Below are 17,428 nucleotides of genomic sequence, written 5' to 3' on the forward strand. Positions count from 1 at the left end.
AGAAAATATGATGGTACCCATGTAAACATGGCGAGTAATATTACAGATTCATACATGGCAGAAATAACAATAAGTAGGCATGTTGGTGAGCTTGAACCACTCACCACAGAGCAATACATAGCATGGCAAGACAACCAACAGTAAGAAGACATGTTTGTGAAGCTATAAATGGCAAGAGCAAGTTCATAGGATGCATGGATCACTAGCAAAACACATGGGAACTAGTGAACTTAATGTTAACAGGCTGATAGCAACATTATCAAGCAAATTTGGAGCAAGATATGAACAATCTACAGCAAACTATAAATGCAACCAGGGGAATGGATGGATAGGGCATAACATTTTGATCAAAACATGTTTATAGAACATCTCCAGATTATGCATAGAATGATTAGTAGCAACATGTTTATATAGTATCACGAAATAACAGATTCAGCCTAGCAAAACAGCAACAGCAAGTACACTACTTAACAAGCTCGATTCACTCACCACAAGTCATTTCATGACAATATAAGCATAGCATCATCAAGAAGACATGTTTGTGAAACAAACCAAGTCAAAAACAAATCCAGAGCATGCAAGGATCAAATATAGCAACCTTGGTCAAATTGAATAACAAGTAAACAATCTGCCAGTAAACATTTTGAAGCAAAAGTAGAGCACCAAAATGACATGCTAGACTACTCCATAATTGCAAACAAGGGCATGAATGGATATACAATAACCATATGTTCAAAACACCCTTACTGAAGTATCTCAAAATATGCATGGATCTCTCTGTAGCATCAAGTTTACATGGCATAAAAATATCACGAAGCCTAGTTTGCATGCTTGTGCTAGTCACCACATTGATCACAAAAATACATGGCATACACCCCTGGAAAGATGGCATGGCATAGATCAAAACACATGTATACATCAACCTCATAGGATGCACACATCAATCATGGCAAAAATGACGAATGAGCATGTTATAACAGTTTCAGCAGATTAACAGCAACATGCACTCTTCCAACAACATTTCGGGCATCAAGATGAGCTCAAATGAAAGTTATGCAATGGAATGAAATGAAGTACTCGTCGAGTCGAACAATTTGACATATTACACGCACGAAACGGAGCTACGGATTCAGAGGTACGGCATGATGAACATGGCATGAAAATTACACATATTCGGGGACTTAGCAGATTCGGGGTCAACCTCGTGGATCCAGATCCGGGCGCGGATCGAGGCGGGGCCGGGCTCGCCGGAGCTAGGCGGCGCCGGCGACGAGGGAGGAGGGCGGAGAGGGCACCAGTGGCCGGGTTGGGCGGGGACGGCTGGCCCGACCGGATCCGGCCCCGATCCGGCGCGGCGGCGGTGGAGGGGGCCGGGCGAGGCGCGGGTCGGCGAGGCGCGGGCCGGCGACGACCGACGAGGTCCTCTGGCCGGGATCCGGCGGATCCGGGCGCGGGGCACGGTCGGAGCAGTGGGGCGGCGGAGGCGCCGGCGGCGGCGGGGTGCAGGGGCGCGGCGGCGGATATGGCCGCGGGGCCGGGCGGCCGGGCGGCGCCGGTCGGGGCGGCCGGGGCGCCGGCGAGGCGCGCCGGTGGCGAGGGCAGCGGAGGGCGCGGTCGGGCCCGGCGACCGAGCGCGCGAGGGCGCGGGGCGGCGCGCGCGGGCCCGGGCGGGCCTGCCCTGGGTCCCGCGGGCCGGCGGCGGCGGCTGGCGGCGGAGGCCCACGTGGCAGGAGGCGGTTGGCTGAGGGCGGCGGCGCGGACGTGTCCGGCGGCGGGATGGACGCGTCCGGCGGCGAGAGGAGGAAGAGGCTAGGGTTAGACCCGAAAATGGAGGGGAAGGGGCGTTTTTATAGGTAGAGGGAGCTAGGAGAGTCCAAATGGGGAGCGGTTTTCAGCCACACGGTCGTGATCGAACGCCCGAGAGCATGGAGGGGAGTTTGCTGGGTTTTGGGCCACTTTGGAAGGGGTGTTGGGCTGCAACAAAAGAGGCCTTTACGGTTACCCGGTTAACCGTTGGAGTACCAAACGACCTCCAAATGGCACGAAACTTGACAGGCGGTCTACCGGTGCTATACCAAGGCCGCTTGGCAAACCTCGGTCCATTCCGAGAACGTTTAATACCCGCTCACAACGAGAGACAAAAAGGGGACGCCGGAGGACATAGGAGTGCCGGATTGCAAAACGGACAACGGGGAAAAAGCCCGGATGCATGAGACGAACACGAATGCGAAATGAGATGCACATGATGACATGATATGAAATGCATATGATGACCTGGCAAAGTGCAATACGCAAGCAAATGACATGGCAATGATGGCGAATAGCTGGAGAACACCTGGCGCAACGAATCCGGGGCGTTACAACACTCCTCCACTAACAAGAGATCTCGTCCCGAGATCTTAGGACCGAGACGGAAGGGAAAAGGGATGAGGTGAAGCAAGAACTCAAGAGAAGAAGCAAAGAATCGAGAGCACTCGAGAAGCAGAGAGGAACGACGAGAATGTCGAGAATCGAAAGCTCACGGAATCAGATAGACTATGAAACCACTCGTTCTAATTGGAGTGGTTAGAATGAGAAAAGAAACGGATAAGACTGAAAGGATTTAGGCAGCACTCCGCTGAAACATGGATGAATAGAACACGAGCTTGAGAATGGAAATGATACTTGATGAACTCGTGAAGAATGAATTAAATCATGAAGAATCGCCATGAATTACTCCGGTAAAATAAAGGATGATGAGATAGAATGAAGGATGAAAGAATAAGATTAAATCTTGCGATGATTTAGATGGGGTTCCCGACGAGATGGCCGAGGAAATTTGAACTCCGGAAAAGAAAAGATGAAAACACTTGGAACGAGAATTTATTCATCAAGAACAAACTCCGAAGGAAGGGATTACTCACTTGGATGAAATAAGAATAAGATTTATTGTATGCTTATCCTTCGTCGAATTAAATTGATGACAAGCAATGGATTTTTGCATACTACTTATTCTTCTTGAAAAGGATTGAGAAGTGGCATAACGCAAACTTGAGAAGGTCTTCATGAACCACCAGTAGGATTGGAAAGAACGAATGAATTAATATGATAAACAAGGAAAAGAATCTTGAACGAACCACCGTAAGAATTCAAAATGACTGAAGAAAGAGAATGAATCACTGGGAAGAATTAGAAAACCAAATAAGCTTGAGGGGATTTAGATGCAAAAGAGCGAAGAGATCGCGAACTGATAGAAGAATACTTGAACGAAGCAGTGGAAGAATATTGAGATGAACGAAGGGGCACAGATATAGAATAATTGGGGAATGAATCTGAAAACTTGGAACGAAGCAAAATTCTGAAAACATGGCATCCGGATTACCGAGACGGCAAAAACTACTCCTGAAATACTCCGGATGGATGAAAAGAATATCTGACAAACGGAATAATTTGAGAGGATTATAAGAAGCTAGAATCGCGAATCTTCGAGATTAACGGGCAAGATTTTGAGGAAAACACTTCTTCGGTCTTCAAATGTTAAGAATGACAACGAGAAACAACACCAAAGTTACTGAGATACTCCGGAAGAATGAAAAGCGAAGGGGTTGAACCAACAACGAAAAGAATTTGAAAACGATCATGGAGAAGGCAAGTGACTGATGGAATCCATTCTTACGTCACACTTGAAAAGAATTTGAGAATAACTCCGGGGAAATTAGAAGAGTCAGGTAAGATCCTGGGAAATGACCTGTGGGTTAGGGCCCACTAAAATAGAACACCGTTGGAAAGGGATGTTGAAAAGATAGATGATGCACCAGAACAATTGAAATATTTGAATGAGGTGACAACCTCGAATTAATTAGAACACATACGAATCTCCTGAGATGTCTTGCACACTCCGGAAGGATAAACTGGCGAGAGGTGAACGAGCAAGGAAAACACTTGATCCAAGGAAAAGAATGTGATCAACCCGAAAAAACTTGAATTGGGTCCACCGAAAAAGAAAAAGAGATGAAGAATGACGAACGAGACGAGAATTCACCGGTTGAAATAATCGAGGGAAAACCTGAAGAGGCTCCGCACGAATGGAATTGACGGTCGAAAGAGACTCATGCTCCGGAAGAAAAAGGGGGGGAGGGCGGGAAAAACAAATGCAACTTGGAACAAGAAATCGACGAATATCTTGAAGAGAAAACACCAGTTGAAAACATTGAGGAAAGAAAACAAAGACTTCACGAGTAGGATGGATACTCGATTACGGACTCCGGTTCCGAGAAGAAAAAGGGTGGGTGGGGTGGGAAAAGAAAACAACTGAGGATTGAACTTGCAAAAATGGAGAGGGTCGAATCCCTTTGACGAGATATGCACCGGATAAAAGAGGATGGACAACGATGGAAAACCAACTGTGTGAACCTAAAGAAAAATTTGAATGGGAAGAGGAGTAATTCAAAACACCTACGTCAAGATTCCTCACCATAGCGATGAAGGGGCTGAGGGGTAAAAAGAATTCCTACTCTCCGATATAACTAGACTCCGAAAACAGTTTTTTTCTAGACTCAACAACGGCTAAACTACACGATCAATCAAGGGGGGCTCCTAGGGTCAGTCGAGGCTCTGGTACCAACTTGTCACGCCCAATATGCGACCCTATCCAAAGGGAACTCGAAGTCCCACCAAGGATAGACCCGCATATTGGAACGCTTTTGCAAGGTGGATATCATTACATCAACATTACATAAATAGATGGGGATACATACAAGAGGCATACAATGCCACACGAATACAACATCATGTTACATAAGCGCACCATCCGACTACGGATGAAACACAAACATAAACTCAAACGACATCCACCCTGCTAACCCAGGCTACCGATCTAGAACCTATCCCCTGATCGAAGAAGAAGCAGAAGAAGAACTCCAAGACAAGTAAACATCGCTCTCGCGTCATGATCATCGCATAATCCTGTACCTGCAACTGTTGTTGTAGTAATCTGTGAGCCACGAGGACTCAGCAATCCCATTACCATGGGTATCAAGACTAGCAAAGCTTAATGGGAAAGGAAGGGGTAAAGTGGTGAGGTTGCAGCAGCGACTAAGCATGATATGGTGGCTAACATACGCAAATGAGAGCGAGAAGAGAAACAAAGGAACGGTCATGAAGCTAGCAATGATCAAGAGGTGATCCTGAATACCTACTTACGTCAAACATAACCCAGAAACCGTGTTCACTTCCCGGACTCCGCCGAGAAGAGACCATCACGGCTACACACGCGGTTGATGCGTTTTAATTCTGATCTGGTGTCAAGTTATCTACAACCGGACATTAACAAATTCCCATCTGCCACATAACCGCGGCCACGGCTCTCGAAAGTTTATACCCTGCAGGGGTGTCCCAACTTAGCCCATGACAAGCTCTCGCGATCAACGAAGGAATAGACCTTCTCCCAGGAAGACCCGATCAGTCTCGGAATCCCGGTTTACAAGACATTTCGACAATGGTAAAACAAGACCAGCAAAGCCGCCCGATGCACCGACAATCCCGATAGGAGCTGCACATATCTCGTTCTCAGGGCAACACCGGATGAGACTAGCTACGAGTAAAACCAGACTTCGAGTTTCCCCGAGGTGGCCCCGCAGGCAGCTCAGTTCGGACTAGCACTTAGACAAGCACTGGCCCGGGGGGCTAAAATAAAGATGACCCTTGGGTTGGCCGACCCAAGGGAAGGGTATAGGTGGTGGTGAGGCAAATGGTAAAACCAAGGTTGGGCCTTGCTGGACAAGTTTTATTCAAAGCGAACTGTCAGGGGGGTCCCATAAATCACCCGACCACGTAAGGAACGCAAAATCCGGGAACATAACACCGGTATGATGGAAACTAGGGCGGCAAGAGTGGAACAAAACGCCAGGCATAAGGCCGAGCCTTCCACCCTTTACCAAGTATATAGATGCATTAATAATATAAGAGATATTGTGATATCCCAACATAACCCTGTCCACCATGGACCAATCTTCAACTTCACCTGCAACTAGCAACGCTATAAGAGGGGCTGAGCAAAGTGGTAACATAGCCAAACAACGGTTTGCTAGGAAGGGTGTCAAAGGTTAGAGGTTCATGGCAATTTGGGAGGCTTGAAGAGCAAATGATAGGTAACACAGCATAGCGATAGAACGAAGCAACTAGCATAGCAATGATAGTAGTGAGATCCAGGGTAGCTGTCATCTTGCCTGAAATCCCGCTAGGAAGAAGAACGAGTCCATGAAGAAGACGAATGGATGAAGCCACGAAGACGAACCACACGTAGTCGAACGCATCCTCAAGATCGCAATGAAACGGGAACTATCGAGGAGAAGCACACAACATGGTAAACACATCACACATGGACAAGACATGATGCACAACAAGCATGATGCATGAGAAAGCTAGATGAGGCTACTGCAAGAGATGATGCAAACAAGAACAACACATCAAAGCAAGTTTAAATGAGGCCGGAAACAACATATAACAATTCCGGTAAGTCCTCATATGCATATTTCGAAATTGGTCCAGAACTGAATAAACATTAACATGGCATTGATGCTACACGAAATTCTAGTCAAGTTACATATAAAGTTCATTTAATTCGGAGCTACGGCCTAGAAGATATGAGCAAAACAAGTTAAACATGGCATTGATGCAAAATGCACCCAAACATCAAGCAAACACACCAAAATAAGGATGCAACATGATAATATGAAACTATATGCAAAATCAAGCAAGTTTTATATAGAGCACACTCAAAACGGAGCAACGGTGCAACACATGCACACTATACAAGTCATAACAACAATCTGTCCAAAACAGCAACTAGGCATATTGCAAGCATCAAAACAATATGCTACAGCACCCCAACATAAGAAGAAAAGGCATGGGCATGAAGTACAGGTAAATTATGACAAAATATGAACACTGAGCTATCTCCAGAAACAACTAGAACATGCTCAAAAACACATGGTAAGATTGCAAATAATAACAGTTTCAGACTTTAGCAGAAATAACATCAGGTTGCGATGTTTAGAGCTATCAAACAACATGTTACAAGAACTTATCATGGCAAACAAAGGCATGGAATGAATCTACTAATTGCATAGATCAAAAGTCCCTTACTGACCATGAGCCAAAAAGGATCAGAAAATATGATGGTACCCATGTAAACATGGCAAGTAATATTACAGATTCATACATGGCAGAAATAACAATAAGTAGGCATGTTGGTGAGCTTGAACCACTCACCACAGAGCAATACATAGCATGGCAAGACAACCAACAGTAAGAAGACATGTTTGTGAAGCTATAAATGGCAAGAGCAAGTTCATATGATGCATGGATCACTAGCAAAACACATGGGAACTAGTGAACTTAATGTTAACAGGCTGATAGCAACATTATCAAGCAAATTTGGAGCAAGATATGAACAATCTACAGCAAGCTATAAACGCAACCAGGAGCATGGATGGATAGGGCATAACATTTTGATCAAAACATGTTTATAGAACATCTCCAGATTATGCATAGAATGATTAGTAGCAACATGTTTATATAGTATCACAAAATAACAGATTCAGCCTAGCAAAACAGCAACAGCAAGTACACTACTTAACAAGCTCGATTCACTCACCACAAGTCATTGCATGACAATATAAGCATAGCATCATCCAGAAGACATGTTTGTGAAACAAACCAAGTCAAGAACAAATCCATAGCATGCAAGGATCAAATATAGCAACCTTGGCCAAATTGAATAACAAGTAAACAATCTGCCAGGAAACATTTTGAAGCAAAAGTAGAGCACCAAAATGACATGCTAGACTACTTCATAATTGCAAACAAGGGCATGAATGGATATAAAATAACCATATGTTCAAAACACCCCTACTGAAGTATCTCAAAATATGCATAGATCTCTCTGTAGCATCAAGTTTACATGGCATAAAAATAACAGCAGAACAGGGACTAAAATCAGCAATATCACGAAGCCTAGTTTGCATGCTTGTGCTAGTCACCACATTGATCACAAAAATACATAGCATACACCCCTGTAAAGATGGCATGGCATATATCAAACACATGTATACATCAACCTTATAGGATGCACACATCAATCCTGGCAAAAATGACAAATGAGCATGTTATAACAGTTTCAGCAGATTAACAGCAACATGCACTCTTCCAACAGCATTTCGGGCATCTAGATGAGCTCAAATGAAAGTTATGCAATAGAATGAAATGTAGTACTCGTCGAGACGAACAATTTGACATATTACACGCACGAAACAGAGCTACGGATGCAGAGATACGGCATGATGAACATGACATGAAAATTACACATATTCGGGGACTTAGCAGATTCGGGGTCAACCTCGTGGATCCAGATCCGGGCGCGGATCGAGGCGGAGCCGGGCTCGCCGGAGCTGGGCGGCGCCGGCGACGAGGGAGGAGGCCGGAGAGGGCACCAGTGGCCGGAGTCGGGCGGGGATGGCTGGCCCGGCCGGATCCGGCCCCGATCCGGCGCGGCGGCGGTGGAGGGCGGCCGGGCGAGGCGCGGGTCGGCGAGGCGCGGGCCGGCGACGACCGGCGAGGTCCTCCGGCCGGGATCCGGCGGATCCTGGCGCGGGGGCGCGGTCGGAGCAGTGGCACGGCGGAGGCCAGCGAGCTGCGGCGCGGGCGGCGGCGGAGGCGGCGGCGCCGGCGGGGTGCAGGGGCCTGGCGGCCGGGGCGGCGCCAGTCGGGGGCGGCCGGGGCGCCGGCGAGGCGCGCCGGCGGCGAGGGCGGCGGAGGGCGCGGTCGGGGCCGGGCGACCGAGCGCGCGAGGGCGCGAGGCGGCATGCGCGGGCCCGTGCGGGCCTACCCTGGGCCCCGCGGGCCGGCGGCGGCGGCTGGCGGTGGAGGCCCACGTGGCAGGAGGCGGTTGGCTATGGGCGGCGGCGCGGACGTGTCCGGCGGCAGGATGGACGCGTCCGGCGGCGGGAGGAGGAAGAGGCTAGGGTTAGACCCGAAAATGGAGGGGAAGGGGCGTTTTTATAGGTAGAGGGAGCTAGGAGAGTCCAAATGGGGAGCGGTTTTCGGCCACGCGGTCGTGATCGAACGCCCGAGAGCATGGAGGGGAGTTTGCTGGATTTTGGGCCACTTTGGAAGGGGTGTTGGGCTGCAACAAAAGAGGCCTTTACGGTTACCCGGTTAACCGTTGGAGTACCAAACGACCTCCAAATGGCACGAAACTTGACAGGCGGTCTACCGGTGCTATACCAAGGCCTCTTGGCAAACCTCGGTCCATTCCGAGAATGTTTAATACCCGCTCACAACGAGAGACAAAAAGGGGACGCCGGAGGACATAGGAGTGCCGGATTGCAAAACGGACAACGGGGAAAAAGCTCGGATGCATGAGACGAACACGAATGCGAAATGAGATGAACATGATGACATGATATGAAATGCAGATGATGACCTGGAAAAGTGCAATACGCAAGCAAATGACATGGCAATGACGGCGAATAGCCGGCGAACACCTGGCGCAACGAATCCGGGGCGTTACAGTCACCCTCACAATCCATCATCTAATAAGTACGCCATAATGCATTCCCTTAGGCCCAAATATGGTGAAGTGCCATGTAGTCGACGTTCACATGACACCACTAAGGGAATCACAACATACATATTATCAAAATATCGAACACATATCAAGTTCACATGATTACTTGCAACATGATTTCTCCCATGACCTCAAGAACAGAAGTAACTACTCACAAGTGATAAATATGCCCAAGATCAGAGGGGTATTAAATAGCATAATGGATCTGAACATATAATCTTCCACCAAATAAACCATATGGTAATCAACTACAAGATGTAATCAACACTACTAGTCACCCACAAGTACCAATCTGAGGTTCCAGTACAAACATTGAACACAAGAGATGAACTAGGGTTTGAGAGGAGATGGTGTTGTTGAAGATGTTGATGAAGATTGCCCTCCCCAAGATGAGAGAGTTGTTGGTGATGATAATGATGATTTCCCCCTCCTAGAGGGAAGTTCCCCCGGCGGAATCGCTTCGCCAAAGGGCAAAAGTGCTCCTGCCCAGGTTCCCCCTCCAGACGGTGATGCTTCGTCCCAAAAGTCCTCTCCTTATTTTTTTCTATGTCAAAATGACCTATATACCAGAAGATAGGCACCGGAGGTGGGCAGGGCTGAGCACAACCCACTAGGGCGCGCCTGGGGGGCCTGGCGCGCCCTGGTGTCTTCTGCTCACCAGGTGGCCCCCCTTTGGTAGTTAGTTGCTCCAGTATTTATTTTTTGTTCCATAAAATTTCTCGTCAAGTTTCAGCTCATTTGGAGTTGTGCAGAATGGGTAGCCTGACATAGCTTTTTCAGGTCTTGATTACTAGCTGCTTGGATTCTCCCTCTTTGTGTGTATCTTGCATATTATGAGAGAAAAGGCATTAGAATTACTCCAAAAAGCATTATTATGCATAAAAACATCATAAATAACAGTAGGTAAATATGATGCAAAATGGACGTATCAACCCTCACTGGAATGAAGAGCAAGATCAGTATCTTTGTCACCCCTGCTTATCGCTAAAGCCCTACACTCCTCAATGTAAGGAGCAAGATGAGCTCTAACACTGCAAGGAACATACTACAAAATGAATCAAAACAATCATCATAATCAGAAAAAGAAGACCTAAAATAATTTCCATTCAAAACAGCATCAACAGCACCAGAAAAACAAGTACGTCTGCCAAAAATTGAACAACTATAAAATGTTATTCTTACAACACACCTCGAACAACAGCAATCCAGCACCACAGTGAAAACATATACAGTAGAATCAAAAGGGGAACAAGGGCCACCCGACATACGACAAAAAAGACAGGCCATACCTGCAAAGAACACAATGATTATTAAAAACTAATTGCACAAACCGAGTTGAACGTTGTCATTTGATAGTGTTGTAAGCCCCCACCCATAATCACCCCATAAATCTTTATTGCCCGGAAATATAATGGGAACATAAAGGGAAACACAAAGGAAACAAGGAACCAACGAATGCAGCCGGTACGCAGGCGGGTAGGAAAAGACGATGGTGCGAACGGCGAAGCGCTAATACGTCTCCAACGTATCTATAATTTATGAAGTATTCATGCTATTATATTATCTATTTTGGATGTTTATGGGCTTTATTATACAATTTTATATTATTTTTGGGACTAACCTATTAACCGGAGGCCCAGCCCAAATTGTTGTTTTCTTGCCTATTTCAGTGTTTCAAAGAAAAGGAATATCAAACGGAGTCCAAACGGAATGAAACCTTCGAGAGAGTTATTTTTGGAACGGAAGCAATCCAGGAGACTTGGATTAGACATCAGGGAAGCTTCGAGGTGGCCACGAGGCAGGGAGGTGCGCCCTACCCCCCTGGGCGCGCCCCCACCCTCGTGGCTCCCCTGACCAACTTCTTTCGCATATATATATATATAATATCCATATACCCCGAAAACATCCAGGGGCACAATAGATTGGGAGTTCCGCCGCCGCAAGCCTCTGTAGCCACCAAATACCAATCGGGACCCTATTCCGGCACCCTGACAGAGGGGCGAACCATCATCGGTGGACATCTTCATCATCCCGGCGCTCTCCATGACGAGGAGGGAGTAGTTCACCCTCGGGGCTGAGGGTATGTACCAGTAGCTATGTGTTTGATCTCTCTCTCTCTCTCTCTCTCTCTCTCTCTCTCGTGTTCTTGATATGGCACGACATTGATGTATCGCGAGCTTTGCTATTATAGCTAGATCTTATGATGTTTCTCCCCCTCTACTCTCTTGTAATGGATTGAGTTTTCCCTTTGAAGTTATCTTATCGGATTGAGTCTTTAAGGATTTGAGAACACTTGATGTATGTCTTGCATGTGCTTATCTGTGGTGACAATGGGATATTCACGTGATCTACTTGATGTATGTTTTCGTGATCAACTTGCGGGTTCATTGACCTTGTGAACTTATGCATAGGGGTTGGCATACGTTTTTGTCTTGACTCTTTGGTAGAAACTTTGGGGCATTCTTTGAAGTACTTTGTGTTGGTTGAATAGATGAATCTGAGATTGTGTGATGCATATCGTATAATCATGCCCATGGATACTTGAGGTGACATTGGAGTATCTAGGTGCAATTAGGGTTTTGGTTGATTTGTGTCTTAAGGTGTTATTCTAGTACGAACTCTATGATATATCGAATGGAAAGAATAGCTTCGTGTTATTTTACTACGGACTCTTGAATAGATCGATCATAAAGGATAACTTTGAGGTGGTTTCATACCCTACAATAATCTCTTCGTTTGTTCTCTGCTATTAGTGACTTTGGAGTGACTCTTTGTTGCATGTTGGGGGATGGTTATATGATCCAGTTATGTTATTATTGTTGAGAGAACTTGCACTAGTGAAAGTATGAACCTTAGGCCTTGTTTCCTAGCATTGCAATACCATTTACGCTCACTTTTACCACTTGCTACCTTGCTGTTTTTATATTTTCATATTACAAAAACCTACATCTACCATCCATATTGCACTTGTATCATCAACTCTTCGCCGAACTAGTGCACCTATACAATTTACCATTGTATTGGGTGTGTTGGGGACACAAGAGACTCTTTGTTATTTGGTTGCAGGGTTGTTTGAGAGAGACCATCTTCATCCTACGCCTCCCATGGATTGATAAATCTTAGGTCATCCACTTGAGGGAAATTTTCTACTGTCCTACAAACCTTTGCACTGGGAGGCCCAACAACATCTACAAGAAGAAGGTTGCGTAGTAGACATCAAGCTCTTTTCGGGCGCTATTGCTGGGGAGGTGAGTGCTTGAAGGTATATCTTTAGATCTTGCAATCGGATCTTTTAGTTTCTTGTTTTATCACTAGTTTAGTTTATAAAAGAAAACTACACAAAAAATGGAATTGAGTTTGCCTCATACGCTTCATTTTCACTACAAAAAAAATACACTTCCGTGATGATACTTGTTTGTCACAGTAGGTAGCATTTTTTGTCATGCATGTACATCCATGATGATTTTATGACACAATCAAGATAGTCATACTTGTGCTGTCGTAGAAGTGTTCCATGACATTACCAAAATTATCATCACGGAAGTGTCCACTTCCATGACGATAAATCACGCGTCATAGAAGTGCTTTCGTCAAGGGTGACCGACATGTGGCATCCACCGTAATGGAACGCCTTTAAGCTATCGGGTCCGGTTTTGGATCCGATAACCCATTAACAGCCCGGACCAATGGGGATTTTCCACGTGTAAAATCATCATTGGCCGCGGGAAACACATGTTGCCTCACCGTTGGGACAGATGTCATCCACTCATTGGACAGGAGGCGCCTATGATAGGTCGACACGTGGCACCCATTATGGTGAAAAAGGCCGGCCCAATAAAAATTAGCAAGCCGGCCCATATAAGGCCTACTTGTGTCATGTCCATTTAAGCCCACGGCCCATGCGAGATGTGGCAATTCGGCTCATCAACGGCCCGTTAAAGATTTGACACCATTGCAGCCCATCGTCAGTTCGAGCCCGTTAACAGTGCGCTATATATTTGGGCTCAATATCGGCCCGATGAGATTTCGGCCTGTTAACGGCCCATTCAATGGATGGGCCAATTTTCAGGATGTACCTCTTTCGGCCTTGTAGCGACCCATTTAAATGTTGGGCTAATTTCCGGCCCGGTATGTCTTTCAGCCTGTAAATCTGATGGGCCATTTGTAGTCGGACCTGAGTTTCAGCCTTTTAGCGGCCCATTTAAGTGTTGGGCCAATTTGCGGACCGGTGTCACTTTCAGCCTGTTGACGACCCAGAAATCAGTTGGGCCATTTGTAGTCGGACTTGAGTTTTGGCCTTTTAGCGACCCATTTAAGCGTTGGGCCAATTCCCAGCCCTGTGTGCCTTTCGGCCTATTAACGGACCATAAATGAGTTGGGCCATTTGTAGTCGGACCTTAGTTTTGGCCTTTTAATGGCCCATGCCCTTCATGGTCCAATACCAGCCCGGTTTCTCTTTCGGCCTGCTAAAGGCCCACAACACAGTTGGGCCATTTATAGTATGATCTGACTTTCGACCACTTAGCGGCCCGTGCTCTTCATGGTCCAGTACAAGCCCGCTTTCTCTTTCGGCCTGCTAAAGGCCTACAGTATAGTTGGGCCATATGTAGCCCAAACTTAGTAACGGCCTATTAACGGCCCGTGAAATAAATTGGGCCCACCTGTTGCCCGCTTCGATGTCGGCCTGTTAACGACCCGGGAGGTAAGAGGGCCGACCATTAACTTTCGGCCTAGTAACGGCTCATTAACTTAATGGGCCCACTAAAGTTCGTACATGTCTTTAGGCCAAATTAGATAATTTGAGCCCATTACGACGAGAAATTATGCACAGGACCAAAACCGATCAAGCAAAGGTATGTCATACAGGTAATAATGCTGCACATCCAGCATATATTACAAGAAATTACATCCACTGGGCAATCAAAGATTGATGCCAGTGCAAATAAATGAGCAGAACCTAACCATCTACAACGTCACAATCTGCAACCTCAGCACAGATGACGCCCATAAGCATGTGGGCAAGTTCTTGCTGCTTTGCTACACTGTCTCTGAAAACATTGATCAGTTGTTGTGTCGCACGACTCTGCACCTCTGATTCATCCACCATTTCCATCATTGCTTCAGCCATTAATTGGTTCACAAACATACATTTATTCCGTTGCATTCGAGACAGAGGATACTGAACAGATTCAGATGGCGATTTTGGCAGGCTTGTATTATTGATAGTGGAGAGTGTCTCGACCACTGCATCATAACATAAATTAGGACGGGAACCAAACAGATTAATCATGAGTTATTGCCATATTACCTGGCCTAGATTTACTGGAAAGAAACAATGGGGTTGCCTTGCTGTTTTCAGAGTTTGTCTTCTTATCTTCAGCAGCCTGCACAAAATTAACACACTAGCATTGCTATCATTGGCCAAGTCAGATAATAGGAAAGCAACATTGACACAACGAACGTTTGGGCAACTAGCCTACACCAAATTAACACAATATGGCACAGCTATCATCAGCCAGGTAAGGTAATACGAAAGCAACATTGACACAATGAATGAATGGGCAACCAGAGAAGCACTACAATTCAGTAATGTGCGTGATATGAGATAGTACATTCATGCAGCTCAGTATGCAAAACTACCAGGCAGTTTTCCTTACAAAAATCAACATTGGCGCCTTTAACATTTTGCTACAACTAATTTTAGATCAGATAAAGGTTAGATTCACGCCGATTAACAAAATACATGCTGATGTAAAAATATAGTGATATACAACAGGTACTTACATCAGCATTGGAGCACAGAGAATTCCCGCAAGATATTTTCCTCGAATACGATCCCAATGGAGGAAGTCTTCTATCGTTTAACCTTATTTTCTAAAAGAGAGATGGGTAAGAAACATGTAGAAAATATGATCAGAATGCTATAAAATTTCATGATGCGAGGATACGCACACGCTTCTTAGAATGGAGTTGACATTCTTTTGCTGGACTGGAGCGGACTAGTTCTTTGGCCACTGGAATCTGCTTATTATCAGTGGGAGTTGGGTTTCTCTGTGCTGGAGCAGTATCTATGAAAAATGGAGTTGGTTTATTATCTCCTGGCGTTTGGATCTTTTGCAAAGACCTGGTTTGTAACCCTTCAGATTCTAACATAGCCGTCTTCCCCTTGCATGCCTTATATAGAAGAATGGTGATTCAGTTATAAAACATGCTACAACAGAGATGGAATAGGTACTGAAGAATAGAAAGGCATGACATATTGACATGTATTCCCTCCATCCGGAAATAAATGGATGGGTCTAGGCGTATTTCAGTTCTAGATACATCCAGTTTTATCCATTTCTGTGACATGTAATCCGGACGGAGGGAGTATGATGTAAGAGCTAGGGATACGACAGGACAACACAGTAAAAAAACACTGAAAACCCACTGCAGAACCAAAGTATTCAAACCCACTGATATGAGATAGTACACTCATGCAGCTCAGGATGCAAAACTACCAGGCAGTTTTCCTTACAAAAATCAACATTGTGGCCTTTAATCATACATTTTGCTACAACTAAATTTAGATCAGATAAAGGTTGGATTCACGCCGATTAACAAAATACATGCTGATGTAAAATATAGTGATATACAACAGGTACTTACATCTACATTGGAGCACAGAGAATTCCTGCAAGAATCTTTCCTCATAAACGATACCATTGCAGAAATTCTTCTATCTGTTAAGCTTATTTTCTAAAAGAGAGATGGGTAAGAAACATGTAGAAAATATGATCAGCATGCTATAAAATTTCATGATGCAAGGATACGCACACGCTTCTTAGAATGGAGTTGACATATTTTTGCTGGACTGGAGCGGACTAGTTCTTTGGCCACTGGAATCTGCTTATTATCAGTAGGAGTTGGGTTTCTCTGTGCTGGAGCAGTATCTATAAAAACTGGAGTTGGTTTATTATCTCCTGGCGTTTGGATCTTTTGCAAAGGCCTTGTTTGTAACCCTTCAGATTCTAACATAGTCGTCTTCCCCTTGCATGCCTTGTATAGAAGAATGGTGTTTTAATTATAAAACATGCGACAGCAGAGAGATGGAATAGGTACTGAAGAATAGAAAGGCATGACATATTGACATGTATTCCCTCCATCCGGAAAAAAATGGATGGGTCTAGGCGTATTTCAGTTCTAGATACATCCTTTTTTATCCATTTCGGCAACATGTAATCCGGACGGAGGGAGTATGGTGTAAGAGCTAGGGATACGACAGGACAACACAGCAAAAAAACACTAGTTGAATGTAAAACTGTATGCTAGCGGAATACATACAGAAATAACTAAGGCAACATACACGTGTATGATTGGGAAACTAAGATGGCATTGCAACAGAGCACTAGAACAACACTTCAATGTAAAAAAACATGGTATGGTAGACAGATGAAGTACATACTGATGAATAACAATGCATAAGATATTCAGAAGCATGATGTCCAAATTAAGCAGATGGCATTGCGATAGAGTAGAATGACAGTACTTGAATTTGAAAACATGTTATCATGAATGGAATAGGTACTGAAAAACAGGAAGGCATGACATATTTACATGCATGATCAGCATGCTAAGCACATGGCATTGCAACAGAGTAGATACACTCCAGGACATTATATGCATGTTGTACCCATATCACAGGCCAAGTTAGAGCAAGGACCTTGTGGGGTGAAGAGGATTCATCATCTTTCTGCAAGTCTTCTGAAGAACTGCCTTTACATGTTCCATCATATTGGGTATCATTGACATCAAGTTTATTGGCCTTTACATTGCTCCGTG

The sequence above is a fragment of the Triticum aestivum genome, chromosome 3B (genome assembly GCF_018294505.1).
Source record: "Triticum aestivum cultivar Chinese Spring chromosome 3B, IWGSC CS RefSeq v2.1, whole genome shotgun sequence".
In the NCBI taxonomy this organism is placed as follows: domain Eukaryota; kingdom Viridiplantae; phylum Streptophyta; class Magnoliopsida; order Poales; family Poaceae; genus Triticum; species Triticum aestivum.